Genomic DNA, 18,562 nt, shown 5'->3' with positions numbered 1-18,562 from the left:
AAGAGACCCTGACTAAATTATCCATAGAGACTGGTTTATATAATTAGTTAGTCCTCCTTCCCTTCGCCTTATTCCGAGTTAGAAACACCCCCAGCCGTTTTAGACTAACACCCTTTGAAACTATGTTTGGAGCCCCGGCTCCACTAAATGCAGCTCACCTCCACGTATCCCCTGAATCTGTGACTAATAAGTTTCTGCTTGAAAAGTTACGGGCTCTAAAAGTTGTGCAGAAAGAAGTGTGAGCCTCTATCCGAGAAGCCTATCGGCCAAAAGACATTTCAGTACCTCACCCGTTCCAAGTGGGAGACTCTGTCTACGTAAGGCGACATCGAACAGAAAATCTTGAGCCTCGGTAAAAAAGACCCTTCATCGTCCTTTTGACCACACCTACAGCTGTGAAAGTAGATGGCATCTCTTCCTGGATACATGCTTCACATCTGAAGAAAGCGCCTCAACCAGACCCGGACTGGCGAGTAATTCGAACTGATAACCCTCTTAAATTTCGCTTGTGTAAAAATGATTGTGTCACTAACAATTCTAATTCTAATGACCCAGTTACTTCCCACCTTCCAGAACCCTAACCCCCATGAACCCAGGTTGCTGACATGGCAGGTTTTCTCTCAGACAGGAGAGGCAGTGTAGTCTGTTTCTAAGACTGCCCCCCTTAAGACCTGGTGGCCGTCCCTGCACCCTGATGTTTGCGCCCTAGTTGCTAGATTAGATACCTGAGACATACCTAATATACCTTAGAGACAGGCCCACCTAATTCGACCACCAGACCGCGATTATTCTGCAGCCCAGAGCCAGGTTTCCTATAGAGACAGCGAGTGTAGTTATCCCCTAGCACGCAATAGAATAAAAACCACTACCTTCTATGTCTGCCCCCATGACGGACGAACCCACCAACAAGCCCGACAGTGTGGGGGCTTAGAATCCTTTTATTGTAGCTCTTAAAGCTGTGAAACTACGGGTAATGTTTATTAGAATCCCGTGTCCAGTTAAGACCTCCTTAAAGTAGTCCTGAACCACACATCCCCAAACTGTGAGCAGACAGGGCTATGCAACCCCTTAAATATCACGTTCAGTGATAAGGGGCGCCAGTATGATAAATGAGTCACTGGACGACAGTGGAGGCTCAGATACTATGAATCTAAATATGATAAAAGCCTCATATTTACTATCAGGCTCAAAGTTGAGACCCTTCCAGCTGCCCCAGTAAGACCCAACGCTGTCTTGAGGGATCAACCGCGTCTCCCAGCCCCAGCCCCAAAACAGGCCCTAGCCCCACCTATAGACTCTGCCACCACTCCCTCCGCCTCCACTCTTGGCCGAGCCACCTCCCTTCCTGGCACCGGACAACGCCTTCTCAACCTCCTTGAAGGGGCTTTTCAGGTCTTAAATACCACCAACCCTAACACTACTGAATCCTGTTAGTTGTGTTTCTCTTCTGGGCTGCCTTATTATGAAAGATTGAGATTATTAGGCAGTTTTAACAGGACAACCCGTCACGAGATCTGTAGCTAGAGAAGCCACAAGAAGCTAACTCTGACTGAAGTAACTAGAAGAGAAAAATGTTTAAGTTCAGTCCCTCCCACCCATAAAGCTTTGTGTAATAAAACCATAGCTGTGACCTCCTCAGGTGAAAATGAGTATCTAGTCCCTCCTCCTGAAGAGTAGTGGGCTTGTAACACTAGAATGACCCCATGTGTCTCTACTTCTGCCTTCAACTCCTCCCGCGATTTCTATATCATGGTTCAGCTAGTGCCCAGGTTGATGTATCATGATGACCTCTCATTCGTAGCTGAATTTGAACCTAGGCATAGATAACGGAGGGAGCCGGTCTCGCTGACCTTAGCTGTGTTGTTAGGGATAGGAGTCGCAGCCGGAGTAGGAACAGGGACAGCCGCTATTATCCAAGGGAACCAACATTATGAGGGACTAAGGACAGCTACTGATGAAGACCTAAAAACCATAGAGCAATCCATTACTAAACTTGAAGAATCTCTGACTTCCCTCTCTGAAGTAGTCTTACAGAACAGACGACGGCTGGATCTGCTATTTCTAAAAGGAGGATTGTGTGCAGCTTTAAAGGAAGAATGCTGCTTTTATGTAGACCATTCCGGAATAGTAAGAGATTCAATGTCAAAGCTTAGGGAGAGGCTAGACCAGAGAAAGAGAGAACGAGAAGCCGGCCAAGGGCTATTTGAATCTTGGTTCACTAGGTCCCCGTGGTTTACGACCTTGATATCCACTCTGGCTGGGCCCTTACTAATCTTTGTGTTGCTCCTCACTTTAGGACCCTGCATATTAAATCGGCTGATAACTTTTGTTAGAGAAAGAGTGAGTGCCGTTCATGTACTAATGTTGCAGCAACAATATCATTCACTCACCCAACAGGAAGATACAGACATTCCATGATTGGAATGCCCTTAAAGAGAAGTGGGGAAATGTAGAACCTGAAGAATCAAAAGTTAGCATAAGCACAGCCATCTTAAAGGCTCAAACACCATTTTCTAACCTAGAAGGAGAAAAATTACTAGAACTTTGAAAAACAAGTTAGTCAGCCAGTGTTAATTGTAGTGACCTTTAGTTAGCCAACTTCAATCAGTTAAGCTTATCTTGCTAGAACCACCCTAAACATTCTGAAAGTGATTTTATCTAATCAGACCCCCAGGATGAGGCGTCAGCCGAAAATTTATGTGTCTATGAAAAAAAACAAAACAAAACTGTATTGTGACTGTAGAAAATACTGCCCCTTTGAAAATGCTATAAAAACTTCTGGCTTTGTGAGTTCGGGGTCCTCGCTGAGACCCGCTGCATCGGGCTAATGCATGGACCCCAGCTAGCTGGCCTCTGAATAAATTCCTCTTGCTTGTTGCATCAAGAGACGCCTTCCATGAGTGATTTGGGGCGGCGTCCTCCTCTGGGAAAATCCAACACACCTACCTGTGCATTTCATCCACTAATATGCCTTTTAGTTTTGAAATTCCTATTTAAGTGACCTGACAATTTTCATGAATCAAGCAAGCCCAATAATTAGAATAATTTCATACTTGACAGGAGACATGCATTTACCAAGTTAAACTGAGGAATCTTAAAGGAAATTTATTTCAAAAAAGCCCAGGGCACAAGGCAACTTTCTGGGGTGATGGAATTGTTCGGTATCTTGATTACAGTGGCAGTTATATGACTGCATATTATTGCCAAAACTAGTAACACTCAACTTAAAATGGCCAATTTTACTGTATGTAAAGTACCTAAATAAAAATAAAAATTCAAGGACTATATGACTAGTTCCATGAAAATATATCACAAGATGTGAAATCAAATTTTAATTTTTCCTCAAACCCTTTTAACAACTTTTTGAAGTACAACTGACATATAAACTGCAAATATTTAAATGCAGTTAAGTTTTGACATATGTACGCAGTCATGAAACCACCATGATTATCTTGATAGTGAATATCAAGTTTCCTTGTGCCCCTCCTTAGCCCCACCGACCCACAAGCAATCACTGATCTGCTTTCTGTCACAATAGATTGGTTTGCATTTTCTAGAGTTTTATATAAAGGAAATTGTATGGTATGTACTTTGGTGGGAGGGTGGTTCTGGCTTCTTGCACTTGGCATAATTATTCGGAGATTCATCCTCATAGTTTTAAAATTTTACACACCTCTGTTACTCAAAATGCCATGCACAAACAACAGCAAACATCACTTGGGAGTTTAACTATGCAGAAATTACGGGCCCTGCTCAGACCTACTGAATCAGAATCTGTATGATAACAAAATCCCCAGGTGATTTGTAGGCACAAAAGTACTTGAGATGCACTGCTTTACACCATCATCTTGCATTTAAAGTAATTTCACAAATAATCCTTCCCCAGGTGGGGTGAAGACTGTAATTAATTTCAAGGTAATAAGCTTTGAAGTATAAAATCCTTTACGTAGTGTTAAAATTCACCAAAACCTGTTGAGAAAATTTAGAGTAAACCTCGAACAGCAGGCAAATACCCAAACTATAATCAGAAGAAAACATACAGTACTGGAAAAACTAAACACATAAAAAAAAAGAACACACAACACCCAACAGCCACACAAAAGACACAATTCAAAAAACACCTTGATAAAACCTTATTTTGTTCCAAGAATTCAAACGCTTCAACATACTCAAAGATGTCTTCTAAGTTGTTTTAAAGTCAATCATTAGTTACAGTGCTTCAATTACCAATTTGTCACATGAAAATAGGTTTCCTAATTTGTTTCCTTACAATTAAGTTTTATAAGATTAAGTTGGCTGGCTGAAGAGCATTGTGCACAGAATTAAAGCAGAGGAGATTTGTATTTGTACATATTTTTAAATATACACTTACATAGCCAAACCTTTGTGAACTATGATTAATTGTGCAAGAAAACAGTGGTATGGATAATAAAAAACAGCAGTCAAAATGTTAACTTTTGGGGAATTTTTGGTGTGGGGGAGAAAGTAGTTGGAAGTATACAGATTAACTGTTTCTTCTCAATTTTTAACTGGAGTACAAAACAGTCTAATTACAGAAGGAGGTCCAGAAGCATGGCTAGCCAGGGGGAAGGAAGCCAGCTGGAAATTAATATTTGCTATTGAGAGAATGATACAATTTTCATACATAGAAGCTCAAAATTCATTTCCCACATGCTATGTACTCTATCCACAGCTCTCGCTCAGGTATGTATTCTACTTACAGACTCAAAAGGTTGTGGATTTTCTCTCATATATGAAACACAAGCCTTCCTGATTTCCAAATGATGGACCTGGCTGCAAAACAACTAAAAAAAGAGAAAGACCAGCTCACTGTCAGCAGTAATTTGACACAGAAGCTTCTAAATTAAGACTATGAACTGGACACTTCATTATCCCTTAATCAGAACATATGTAGGAAATTAGGAAATTAAGTCCTCACTAAAATTTGTGATTCCTTTAGTGACAATGAGGGTAGATGATTCTGTCAATGCCCCCCCCTGCTTTTCAAGTCTGTCGGGGAACAGCCTATAAATTTTTCCTTAGACATAAAATTTCAAAGAAGTGGAACGTTGCTGAAAAGGATCAAGATACACTTCAAAATATTGTTTAACCCCATTACCTTCCTTACATTCCAAAGTGGCACTTAGAAAAGTTAAGATAGCAAAAGGAAGCAACAGATTTGGACTAACGAGTAAAGGCACACAGCAAGGTAATAACTGGCTTATAGACCTGATGTTTTTACTAGGGAAGGGTTAAGGGAGTTTTGCTTTGGTGGGTTACAGGTTTTCTAGCTACAGTACCATGCCATGTCTCAAACTCTGAAAACTCAGTATAGGGAAGACACATTTGTTTTCCTTTTACCTGCTCTGAAATAGCCCGAAAGAGGCAAGAGGCATCCTTGGCAGTCAGCTTCCGAAACAGCCCTAAGCTGCCTAAATATTCATCCATTGATGCCTCTCTCAGAGACTTCTGGCCGTAGTACTTTTCCCATTCTTTATACATTGTGCATGAGAGGGTGGAGGTGGGAGGGAAGGACAAAGGAACAGGGTGGCAAAGAGGAAAAAGGCTGCAGGTAGGAATGGGTAGCAGTGACAAGGGCTTGTTTATGCAGGTATCTGGAAAGCAGCCCAAAGTCTAGGTATGAGAAGGCAGTTGGGAGTCAGCACTGTAGAATCTTGGCAATTCTCAGGAGCAGGAGAAGCAAATGGCTGGCTTGCGCAGGACAAGTCCCCACCCTGTGAAAAGAAGAGGAAAAGCCAAAGCTCCTAGGTATAGAGAATTAGACTTGAGAAGATGTGGGAGGGGGAAGGTACTTGCACAGCTACCTTTTTGGGGAAGGGCAGAATTAATCCAATCAGCCCAAGGTTGAGAAATATGCATAAACAGCTGAGCGTGGACCAAAAAGAAGCCGAGTTTGCTTCTTAACTCAAGACAACTGCTGCAGGAGGCAGAAAAGGTCTGCAATAAGGCTCAGGTGTGTTATGACACAGCCTGGCCCACATTACATTGCTTTAATATCTCTGCCCAAATTTTCCACAACAGTCTCTGCCAAGTTCCCTGCTCTATCCAGAGTTTCATGGAGATGAGAAAAAAAATCTGAAACTAATGAACTAGTAAGCTTTAATATTAAGAACATCTTAAAAAACAGAGAAACTGACTGTGGTTGGGGGAAAGGCTCTCTTAACCTGAAGGGGCAGAAATCACAGTTCAGGCAAAGTGCCAAAAGCAAGCAGCTGGAGATTTCAGGCATGGGTTTATATAATCTCATTTCATTCTCCCAGTTAATAATAACCCTCTGCTAGCATCACAGAAACTAAATTCCTTAATTATGCAAGGAAATGCTGATAGAATTCTGAACCACTATCTCCAAACTATTGTATAGCATTAACAAAAATAGTAAATACAAAAAAGGGTGTTTCCAAACAAATGGAAGCAATGGAAACTTCAACTGAAGCAGCATGAAAGAAACATCTTGCCCACAAACTTTCTAAGAAACTACGTAAGAGACGTGTTTCAATGTATCAGGGCACTTTTTGGAAAAACTAGATTCTGAGAAAACCAAAATAAAATATGACTGTGCTTTGTAGGGTTCAAAACCAGGACTGGTCACTTGTATTACTTGATTTCATTGTCAAGTCTCTCGTTTTTATTTAAATACAAAATTCTAATTCCTTTATTGGTTTAAGTGTTAAAAAATATAGATCAAAGCTGGCTTTGGAGAAGTTACAAAATTAAGCTGCTTTCTGAAAACTTTTTCTCATATCTGTGGATCCAGTAGTAATCATTACTGCCGCCTAGGGGAGAAGTGTCAGTAATTAACCTTATAATTAAGGGATGAACTACAGGCATTTTAGAAAAAAGAGTGAATTCTTGACTCCTTTCAGCATACCAATTTGAAATTACCGTAACTAATTTCTTTTTTAAAGGAACTGTAACACTGGGGAAATAACTCTTTTTGCAAAAGTTCTGAAACATCGTTTGGGAAGAGGGACCACCATCTTTCTTTAAGGCCACAAATTCCCTGAGAAAAACTAAGGGTTATAATAAAAAGTTAATCATTTCTGGCATTTTTTTTACCTGAAGAGAAAAAATACAATTCTTCATATTTATAGCTGTATATATAAAATTTCAATTAATATTAATAAATATAGTTCACCATGAGGAAGATAATAGGGAAAACTGGGAGAGGGAGAGAGAGTCCAATAGGAAGGGAACAAAGAGAAGAAAAAGACAAGCAGGCAAAAAAGAGAGGAAAACAGAGAAAGCACAAAGAGACCCACACAAATACTGTCAATTTATTTTTAACAAAGGTGCAAGAGCAGTTCAATAAGAGATGATAGTAGTTTCATCAAACGTGCTAGAATAATTGACATCTATATGCAAAAGAAAAAATGATCTTCCACCTGCACTTCATTCACATCCTGTACAATAATTAACTTCACATGGCTCAAAGAACTAACTGTAGAACTTTGAAACTTTTAAACACAAGCATAGGAGAAAATCTTGTGGACCTTGAGTTAGGCAGATTTCTTCAATACAATGTAATAAAAAATTGATTGGACTTTGTCAAAATTAAAAACTGCTCTGCAAATGACATTGTTAGAATGAAAATACAAGCCCATCTGGAATAAAACATTTGTATATCACCTATCTGACAAAAAAAAAAGTTTGTGCCAAAATATATAAGGAACTCTCAAAGGTCAACAATAACAAATTTTAAAATGGGCACTTTTACCACACATTTTACCAAAGATACAGGAGTGGCTAATAAGCATGTAAAAATATATTTAACATTGGTCAGTAAGAAAATTCAAATTAAAGCCACAATGAGACATCACTACACACCCACTAGGATGGCTATAATAAATACAAACAGTACAAGTGTTAGCATGGACATGCAGAAACTGGAACCTTATTAAAAGAAGCCAGAGGCAAAAGGAGTATGATTCCAAAAGATACATGATTCCATTCATATGAAATATACCAAACAGACCAATCTGAAGAGACAGAAAATCACTGGTTGCCTGGTGTGGGATGGAAATAGTTATTAACTACAAAGAGGAACAAAGGATCTTTTGGGGTGATAGAAATATTTGAAAACTGTTTTGTGGTAATGTTTGCACAATTCTGTATATATTTACTAAAAATTGAATTGTACATTTAAAACTAGTAATTTTAACAGCTTTGAAATTCACAAACCATACAATTCGAAGCATGTAATGGATACTTAAGAGTTGTGCATTCACCACCCAAATTTTAGAACATTCTCATTACCCCAAAAGGAAACCCACACACCCATTACCATCAACCTTTAATCCCCCTATCCCTACCAATTCCAGGCAACCACTATTTACTTTGTCTCTATATGCCTATTCTGGGTATTTCAAATAGAATCACACAGAACTTAGTCCTGTGTAACTAGATTCTTTCACTTGGCATGAAGTTTCAAGGTTCACCCATGCTGTGGCATTTACCAGTATCTAAACCCTTTGTATAAACTATGTTTAATTATCTATTTATGAGTTGATAGACATTTGGGTTCTTTCTATTTTTTGCCTGTTATGACTAATGCTATTATAAAGTCACAGACAAGTTATTGTTTGGACATGTTTCCATTTTATTGGGTAATACCTAGGAATGGAGTTGCTGAACCACATAACTCTACATTTGACTGTTCAAGGAACTATCAGACTGTTTTTCCACAGCAGCTTCACCATTTTACATTCTTACCAGCATTTTGAGGGTTCCTGTTACTCCACATCCTACCTACACTTACTGTTATCTCTTTAGCCATCCTAGTAGATATGAAGTGGTATCTCTTTGTGGTTTTGCTTTGCATTTCTCTATGGCTAATATGGTCGAGCATACTTCATGTGCCTATTGGCCATCTGCATATCTTTAATGAGATACCACTACATACATCATAGAATGACTAAACCCATTTTTTTAAAACTGATAGTAACAACTGAATTGTTGCCAAGGATGCAGTGCAACTGGAACTCTCATATGTTGCTGTTAAGACCATAAATCAATACAGGGACTCTGGCAAAATAGTTTGGCAATTCTTATAAGGAGAGAGTTACCATATGGCTCAGCAATCCCATTTCTGGTTATCTGTTCAAGAGAAATAGAAAACTTAAGTCCACACAAAAAAACCATGCATCAGTGTTTATAGCAGCTATATTCATAACCATGATTCCCCTAAAACTGGAAACAATCCAAACATACTTCAGCTGGTAAATGGAGAAACCATGGCATTCATACAACAGAATACTCCTTAGCAATAAAAAGTTAGGTATGGATATACACAAGAACATGCATGAATATCAAATGCACTGTGGCAAGTGAAAGAAGACAGATTCAAAAGGCTACACACTTTATGAATACATTTTTATGATATATTGGAAAAGACAAAACCATAAGAAGGGTAAACAGATCAGTTGTCATAGTTAGGACTGTAGGGAAGGGCTGACTTAAAAGGGATAGCAGAAAGAACATATGGAGCTAGGTACCTTCACTATAGTAGTGGTTACATGATTATGCATTTGTAAAATCTTACCAAACTGTAAAAGAAAAATACTTTGTTATATTTAAATTTAAAAATAAATAACATAGGAGCCAAGACGGCAGGGTGAGTAGGGCGGTGGAAATCTCCTCCCAAAACCATATATATTTTTGAAAGTACAAATAATACAACTATTACTCCAAGAAATACCAGAAGATACAGTACAACAGCCAGGCTACATCCACATCGGCAAGAACTCAGTGCCTCATGAAGGGAGTAAGATATAAACCGTGGCCCGGCGGAACCCAAGCATCCCACCCCCGACCCCAGCTCCCCCGCGGGAGGAGAGCAGTCAGAGCGGGAAGGGAGTGGAAGCCCAGGACTGCTAAACACCCAGCCCTAGTCATCCGTACTGGGAGCACAGACACACGTTGCGTGGTATGCTGGATATTAGGGAAACAGAACAGTAAAAGCTGCAAGCAGGTCCCTGCAGCCGGCTCCCCTGGGACAAAAGAAAAGCGAGTGATTTTTGAAAGTCTTAAAGGGACAGGGGCCTCACAGCTGGATGGAAGCATGCCGGCACACTAAGCCCAGCAGCTGGGAATCCAGGGGAAATTCAGGTGCTCCAGCCCCCTGGGGGGCAGCGCAGCTGTGAGGACCCTCACGACTACAAACAGGCTCCCGCCCATCCCCACTCCAGGGCAGACCTGCCATAGCAGGTGAGCAGCCTGAGAGCAGCTGTGCCCACAGCAACTGCCCAGAGAATCCTCTGCAGACAGCTGGGCCAGACTCAGAGGCCCCGCCAGCACACACAAACAGAGGGAGCCGAGACAAGGCACTAAAGGTCGCAGTTCGTGCAGCAGAGTGTACCCAGCATGCCTGCCATTCCCCGTAGAGCCTGGGATGCCCTGATGGCTGCCCCGCCCATGGTGGCTCAGGAAATAAAACCAGAAGCTGCTCCTTGTGGGTGGGTAACCAGCAGAGGCAGTGAGGAGGGCAAGGCGACCAGCAAGCATGAAGGGACTTTGGTCTTGCAGCTAACACACACACAAACTGCCCACAACTACCTCTATAGCCATAAAAAGGCAGAAAAATCTGATCAGTCCAGAATCACCAAGACAACCCCTGAGAGGGAGCCTAAGCAGATACATTTAACCAATCTTCCTGAAAAAGAATTCAAAATAAAGGTCATAACCATGCTGATGGACCTGGAGAGAAATACGCAAAAGCTAAAGGATCAAGTTAGGAGGGAGAATACAGAGGAAAAACAATCTCTGGAAGGACTTCAGAGCAGACCGGATGAGCTGCAAGAGGCTGTTAATGGAATAGAAATCAGACAACAGGAACACAGAGAAGCTGAGGCAGAGAGAGATACAAGGATCTCCAGGAATGAAAAAATACTAAGAGAACTGTGTGACCAATCGAAACGGAACAATATTTGCATTATAGGGCTAAGAGAAGAAGAGAGAGAAAAAGGGATAGAAAGTGTCTTTGAAGAAATAATTGCTGAAAACTTCCCCAAACTGAGGGAGGAAATAGTCTCTCAGACCATGGGGACAGATCTCCCAATACAAGGGACTCAAGGAGGACAACCCCAAGACACATAATAATTAAAATGGCAAAGATCAAGGACAAGGACAGAGTATTAAAGGCAGCCAGATAGAGAAAAAAGGTCACCAACAAAGGAAAACCCATCAGGCTATCATCAGACTTCTCAACACAAACCTTACAGGCCAGAAGAGAATGGCATTATATACTTAATGCAATGAAGCAGAAGGGCCTTGAACCAAGGATACTGTATCCAGCATGATTATCATTTAAATACAAAGGAGGGATTAAACAATTCCCAGAAAACCAAAGTTGAGGGACTTTGCTCCCATAAACCACCTCTACAAGGAATTTTAAAGGGACTGCTCTAGATGGAATCACTCCTAAGGATAATAGATGTCAGCAGAGAAAATAAAATCACAGCAAAGAAAGCAGAACAACTAAATACAAACTAAAGGCAAAAGTTGAAATCAGGATGTTTTATTGCCCTTGTCTAGCTTGGATTAACACATAGTCTACAGGCACACACCTGATCATCTACATTTGCTCTCTTACAACACTAAACTATGTTTTCTACCTTTATCTTGTATCTACCTACCACTTCAGCATTTTATTAAAAATAATAATAATAAAGAGAGAAATGTGGTATCCACATATAAATCAAGTATAAAAATCAAATGAGTATTCATATTTGAACTGACTGTTTATAGTTCATAATGCATGAGCAAAACCGAAAGTTTCTGTGATGACTGCCCTTGTACTGTTCACTATGTAACTTATTCATTATGTAAGAATTTGTTCTCCATGTAAGAACTTGTTTGTTATGCCTCAGAAGATTGGAGACTGACGAGAATTAGGCTTGGGGTGGATTAATGATTGTGCATTGAGCACTGACTCCCCTATACAGAATTTTATTGTCGTTAACAACCATTTGATCAGTAAATATGAGAGATGCCCTCAAAAAAAAAAAAAAAAAAGGACAGACTTCCAATGGTAAAATAAATAAGTAACCGGGATGTAATGTATAGCATAAGGAATATAGTCAAGATATTGTAACAGCTTGGTAGGGTGATAGCTGGAACCTATAATTATGTATATAAATGTTTTATCACTGTGTTGTACACTTGAAACTAATGTAATGTAATACTGTGCGTCAACTACCCTTCAATAAAAAATAATTATCTAAAAAAAAAAGTTAAAATCAACTACTCACAAAGCAGTCAAAGGAAACACAAAAGAGAACAAAATAGAACACCTAACATATAAAGAACAGACAAGGAAGAATAAGAAGGGATAGAAATAAAGAATCATCAGATTATGTTTATAATAGCTTAATACGTGAGTTAAGTTTGACAGTTAGATAGTAAAGAAGCTACCCTTGAATGTTTGGTAACCCCTAATCTAAAGCCTGCAATGGCAATAAGTACATATCTTTCAATAATCACCCTAAATGTAAATGGACTGAATGCACCAATCAAAAGAAAAAAGGTAAGAGAATGGATAAAAAAGCAAGACGCCTCTATATGCGGCTTACAAGAGACCCACCTCAAACCCAAATACATAAACAGACTAAAAGCCAAGGGAGGGAAAAAGATATTTCATGCAAACAATAGGGAGAAAAAAGCAGGTGTTGCAGTACTAGTATCAGACAAAATAGACTTCAAAACAAATAAAGTAACAAGAGATAAAGAATGACATTACATAATTATATAGGGGTCAGTACAAGAGGATATAACCATTATAAATATATATGCACCCAATACAGGAGCACCAACATATGTGACACAAATGCTAACAGAATTAAAGGAGGAAATAGAATGCAATGCATTCATTTCAGGAGACTTAAACACAACACTCACTCCAAAGGACAGATCAATGAGCCAAAAATAAGTAAGGACACAGAGGCACTGAACAACACACTAGAACAGATGGACCTAACAGACATCAACAAAACACTTCACCCAAAAGCAGCAGGATACACATTCTTCTCAAGTGCACATGGAACATTCTCCAGAATAGACCACATACTCAGCCACAAAAAGAGCCTCAGTAAATTCAAAAATATTGAAATTCTACCAACCAACTTCTCAGAACACAATGGTATAAAACTAGAAATAAATTGTACAAAGAAAACAAAAAGGCTTACAAACACAAGGAGGCTTAACAACATGCTCCTAAATAATCAATGGATCAATGACCAAATTAAAAGAGAGATCAAGCAATATATAGAGACAAATGACAAAAACAGCTCAAAGCCCCAACTTCTGTGGAATACAGCAAAGAGAGTTTTAAGAGGAAAGCATATAGCAATCCAGGCCTATTTAAAGAAGGAAAAACAATCCCAAATGAATAGTCTATAAAGTCACAATTATTGAAACTGGAAAAAGAAGAAAAAATGAGGCCCAAAGTCAGCAGGAGGATGGACATAATAAAGATCAGAGAAGACTAAATAAAATTGAGAAGAATAAAATAACACACAAAAAATCAATGAAACCAAGAGCTGGTTCTTTGAGAAAATAAAACAGACAAGCCACTAGTCAGACTTATTAAGAGAAAAAGAGAATCGACACACATCAACAGAATCAGAAATGAAAAAGGAAAAAACAGGATGGACCCCACAGAAATAGAAAAAATTATTAGAGAATAGTATGAAAATCTATATGCTAACAAGCTGGAAAACCTAGAAGAAATGGATAACTTCCTATAACAATACAACCTTCCAAGACTGACCAAGGAAGATACAGAAAATATAAACAGACCAATTACCAGCAACGAAATTGAAGTGGTAAATCAAAAAACTACCCAGGTACAAAACCCCTGGTCCGGATGGATTCAGTGCTGAATTTTATAACACATATAGAGAAGACATAAAACCCATTCTCCTTAAAGTTTTCCAAAAAACAGAAAAGGAGGGAATACATTCAAATTCATTCTGTGAAGCCAGCATCACTCTAATACCAAAACCAGGCAAAGACCCCATAGAAAAAGAAAATTACAGACCAATATCCCTGATGAACATAGATGTAAAAATACTCAACAGAATATTAGCAAACTGAATTAAAAAATACATCAAGAGGATCATACACCATGACCAAGTGTGATTCAACTCAGGGACACAAGGATGGTAGAGCATTCAAAAATCCATCAACATCATCCATCACATAAACAAAAAGAAGGACAAAAACACATGATCATCTCCATAGATGCTGAAAAAGCATTCAACAAAAGTTAACATCCATTCATGATAAAAAATCTCGACAAAATGGGTATACAGGGGAGGTACCTGAACATAATAAAGGCCATATATGATGAAGCCACAGACAACATCATATTTAACAGTGAGAAGCTGAAAGATTTTCCTCTAAGATCAGGAACAAGACAGGGATGCTCACTCTCCCCACTGTTGTTCAACTGGAGGTCCTAAGCATGGCAATTAGACAAAACAAAGAAATATAAGGCATCCGTATTGGTAAAGAAGAAGTCAAACTGTCACTATTTTCAGATGACATGATATTGTACATAAAAAACCCTAAAGACTCCACTGTAAAACAACTAGAACTAATATCTGAATTCAGCAAAGTTGCAGAATACAAAATTAATACACAGAAATCTGTTGCTTTCATATACACTCACAATGAACTAGCAGAAAGTGAAAGCAGGAAAACAATTCCATTCACAATTGCATCAAAAAGAATAAAATACCTAGGGAATAAACCTAAGCCAGGAAGTAAAAGACCTATACCCTGAAAACTACAAGACACTCTTAAAGAAATTAAAGAGGACACTAACAAATGGAAACTCAACCCATGCTCTTGGCTAAGAAGAATTAATATTGTCTAAATGGCAATCCTGCCTAAAACAATCCTCAGATTCAATGCAATGCCTATCAAAATACCAACAGCATTCTTCAACGAACTGGAACAAATAGATTTAAAATTCAAATGGAACCACAAAGACCGAATGGCCAAAGCAATCCTGAGAAGAAAAAATAAAGTGAGGGGGTCTCACTCCCAACTTCAAGCTCTATTATAAAGCCACAGTAATCAAGACAATTTGGTACTTGCACAAGAACAGAGCCACAGACCAGTGGAACAGAACAGAGTCCAGATATAAATACAAACATATACGGTCAGTTAATACATGATAAAGGAGCCATGGACATACAAAGGGGAAATGACAGCCTCTTCATCAGCTGTCCAGTTGGCAAAACTGGACAGCTACATGTAAGAGAATAAAACTGGATCACTGTCTAAACCCATACACAAAAGTAAATTCGAAATGGATCCAAGACCTGAATGTGAGTCATGAAACCATAAAACTCTTAGAAAAAAACAAAGGCAAAATTCTCTAATTCTCTTGCACATAAACATCAGCAACTTCTCCATGAATATATCTCCCCGGGCAAGGGAAACAAAAGCAAAAATGAACAAGTGGGGCTACACCAAAGTGAAAAGCTTCTGTATAGCAAGGAACACTACCAATAGAACAAAAAGGCATCCTACAGTATGGGAGAATATATTCATAAATGACAGATCCGATAAAGGGTTGACATCCAAAATATATAATGGATTTACACACCTCAACAAAGAAAAAGCAAATCAACCAATTAAAAAATGGACACAGGATCTGAACAGACACTTCTCCAAAGAAGAAATTCAGACGGCAAACAGACACATGAAAAGATGCTCCACATCACTTGTCATCAGAGAAATGCAAATTAAAACCACAAAATTAGGATTGCCATAATCCAAAAGATAAACAACAACAAATGTTGGTGAGGTTGTAGAGAAAGGGGAACCCTCCTACACTGCTGGTCAGAATATAAACTAGATCAACCATTGTGGAAAGCAGTATGGAGGATCCTCAAAAAGCTAAAAATAGAAATACCATTTGACTCAGGAATTCTACTTCTAGGAATTTACCCTAAGAACGCAGGAGCTCCATTTGAAAAAGACAAATGCACACCTGTGTTTATCCCAGCACTATTCACAACAGCCAAGAAATGGAAGCAACCTAAGTGTCCATCACTAGATGAATGGATAAAGAAGATGTGGTATCTATACACAACGTAATGTTATTCAGCCGTAAGAAGAAAACAAATCCTACCACTTGGAACAACAGGGATGGAGCTAGAGGGTATTATGCTCAGTGAAATAAGCCAGGCAGAGACAAACAAGTATCAAGTGATTTCACTGATCTGTGGAGTATTAAGTACAAAGGAAAACCTGAAGGAACAAAAACACCAGAAGACTCACAGAATCCAGGAATGGACTAACAGTTACCTAAGGGAAAAGGACCAGGTGGGAAGGGAGGGAATAAGGTGGGTGGGGGATAAAGGGTTCATTATGACTAGCATGTATAATGTGCGGGGGGTTGCACGGGGAGGGCTGTACACACAGAGAAGGCATGTAGTGATTCTACAACATCTTACAACACTTATGGACAATGACTGCAATGGGGAATGTGGAGGGAACTTGGTGATGGGGGGAGTCTAGTAAACATAATGTTCCTCATGTAATTGTAGAATAATGATACCAAAATTTAAAAAATGTAATTTGTTTTAATTTCTAAAACTATTTCTTCTTTGTAGTACAACATATGAATACTAGCAGTTTTAACTCTAAGAACACTCCTTCATATTTCAAACAAATGAGGTATATGCTTGGAATATTTCTAAAGCATGTATTACCTGTAACATACAAAGTATAGTTGTAAATGTATATGGGACATGATGCTCTTGAATTATTTTCGTTTCTGAGAGGCATCATGGTAACATGAAAAGAGTGTTATGAAATTGATTATGCCACTTTAATCTCTCTGGGTCAGTATCCTCATTTGTAAAATAAAGGAGATGGGCTGCACAATCTCTAAGCACCCGTTCAAGTCTAAGGAACTCTGATTCTCTGTGATTCAATGATGGATAATATATTTAGATGGTCAAATTAATGATCTACATTAACCATGAAAATAGCTCATAGAGGAATTAACATTCTAGCAAAATGTAGGATTGACTCGGCCACATAAAAATGAATAATAAATCTTGCATTACTAAATGAAAGAAATAGACCTAGATTTTTAAAAAGACAGCAAAACTTGTAACTGTGTGGTGATGGGTATTAACTAAACTTACTATGGTAATCTTTTAGCAATACATACATATAACAAACCATTTTGTTCTACACCTTAAACTTATACAATTATATAAGTCAATTGTATTATGTCAATTGTATGTAAATAAAACTGGAAAAAAAAGAGATAACAAACACATGTACATAACAACTTGTGGCAGAACCGGCTGAAAAGACAATTGGTATTTTAGAAACGAATACTAAACCATTTATATCAATTATTTTTAGCTCCAAAAAACATGGGGACAATTCGGGGAATACATCAACTCTGATAACTTATTTTTAATGTCTTTCATTAATGAAAAATATGATGGTAAAGTTTTTTAAAAACACTTTTTAACAGCCCCCTCAACTAGAACCTGCCACTTTCTTTCATGGTAGACATTTAAACAGAATTAGTAAGGCACTATTTGTAAGGGAACACAATGGTTCTACAACAAAATATGGCCACACAGCCCTATTCAACCTCCTTCTCAGGTTTAATGAAGACAATAAAGACAAGGAAGAATTGATTTCCAATAAAGCAGTGATCCTTCTCAGATATACAAAACAGAAGAAACATTACCAAGAACTACTTGCTTTCATTTTCTTCTCTTCCCCACTTCCACCTGAAGCATGCCTATATAGATAAGAAAAAAGGAAAACGGTACTTGTTTAAAAATATATCATATTTACGCAGAAATACTGAGGATTTTTGTTTTGGTTTAGTTTTTTATTTATGTTATTTGCAATGTCTCATCACTCTATAGACAGGGCACTGAGGAAAGGGAGAATAAAGACCAGACCATTCTTTTGTTTTGATGTGCTGGAAACGCCCATTCACTTCAGTTTTCTATAAACCCAACCAGAGACTGAATATGAATTTAAATATGAAATTCGGTGTCAATGAGGACTTTGCTTTCTGTATTACTTAGGACTGTCTACTGTGAATTCTAGGGAACTATCTCTAAGACTATTCCTATTTCTTAAAACAAAAACTCTTAACCAAGAGAAAATGTCTTATTTTGACATTTATTTTCAAACTTTCCACATAATTGGTTTTATGTCTTAGAAAACGCCAGTGAAGGAAGTTAGTCTTACTAATTCACAAATGGGGAAACTAAGATCCAGAATATTAGTTAGGCTAAGGATTTAGGAATGTTTTTCACTCCTAAATTTGGTGCACTTATTATCCACCCACTTCATACTGGAAGTGGAGAAATAACCAGTACATTCTGTACAAAAGAGAAAATGAACAGTAAAAAAGATGCACTATGTGGCTTCTCACAGACAGCTCCAACAGTGACTACCAGCTCAGGAAACAAATACTTTAGAAGCACACTTGACAGTTAATAACTAAATTACTGTACAGGTTTACCAAATAGCCTAATGCAGTATACCC

The 18,562-nt window shown here is 38.5% G+C and overlaps 1 pseudogene; it reads right to left on the bottom strand.

The window, feature by feature from the left end:
• The window catches only part of LOC130682182 (putative bifunctional UDP-N-acetylglucosamine transferase and deubiquitinase ALG13), a 126,003-nt pseudogene that overhangs the window by 42,845 nt on the left and 64,596 nt on the right, over nucleotides 1-18,562 (bottom strand).

Source organism: Manis pentadactyla, chromosome Y (assembly GCF_030020395.1).
Source record: "Manis pentadactyla isolate mManPen7 chromosome Y, mManPen7.hap1, whole genome shotgun sequence".
In the NCBI taxonomy this organism is placed as follows: Eukaryota; Metazoa; Chordata; class Mammalia; order Pholidota; family Manidae; genus Manis; species Manis pentadactyla.
The sequence above is the reverse complement of the archived record's forward strand: the minus strand, read 5'-3'. Positions and strand labels throughout refer to the sequence as shown.